At 45.1% G+C, this 849-nt stretch overlaps 1 pseudogene; it reads left to right on the top strand.

Annotated features, from left to right (window-relative positions):
- Positions 1-217: 217 nt before the first annotated feature.
- LOC135399351 (U2 spliceosomal RNA) lies at positions 218-425 on the top strand (annotated as a pseudogene).
- Positions 426-849: the final 424 nt, after the last annotated feature.

Below are 849 nucleotides of genomic sequence, written 5' to 3'. Positions count from 1 at the left end.
GTTTTATGTTGCCTTTATTGTACAGCCTTAGAAGCCAGATAATAATGCATCTGGAAACAGAGTTGTTTCTTCTAGGAGAAACTGAATTCCTTCGAAGGTGGTCAACTAGACATCTGCATATAACAAACGGAATGGTCAGTGTGGACAGTCATTGGTAGAGATTTGACCAGTTGATGTCATGAAGGTTCTTTGAAGGTACTTGAGTGTACGAGTTGTAAAATTTCGGTTTTTTTCGTAGTCCAAGGGGTTAAATAAACTTCTTCTAAAATGTATCTGTTCTTATCAGCTTAATATCTGATACGAGTCCTATTTGGTCTCAAGGTATTAAACTTATTTTTGGAATGCGGCGGAGTGCTTGAAGCTTGCTTCACCTCTGCCACGGGTTGGCCCGGTATTGCAGTACCTCCGGGATCGGCCCACTCCCCTCATGGGGAGACACTAAATAATCAAAAATCAGAAATATTACATTAATTTCAACTAATATCCTTTTTTTCTGTTTGCAGTGTCACTCTCATCACTCACGCTCACAGACATGAACATGAACAACACCGAGCACCCTGGATCTGCACACCGATAGCTGGGGAAAATTCCTTCCCGCACTGAGAGATGCTGCCATCCAACAAGCTGCGAACAACCAGTGAACGCGCAACCGGCAGCGGATCAACCCCAACGACCCACGAGGGACCCAATGATTGTAAAGCAGGAACCGCCAACTAGCTACCTGTTCCATCATTGAATAAACATCCACAACATCCATCCACATGTTCCATCGCAAGAGAAGAGATCGAAGCCCACTTTTCCGCTGCATGGGGTTTCAGAGCAGCTCCTCTGGATACCCCTCTGCCGTGC

Source organism: Ornithodoros turicata, chromosome 6 (assembly GCF_037126465.1).
Source record: "Ornithodoros turicata isolate Travis chromosome 6, ASM3712646v1, whole genome shotgun sequence".
Lineage (NCBI taxonomy): Eukaryota > Metazoa > Arthropoda > Arachnida > Ixodida > Argasidae > Ornithodoros > Ornithodoros turicata.
Note: the sequence above shows the minus strand (reverse complement) of the source record. Positions and strands in the feature narration are given on the sequence as shown.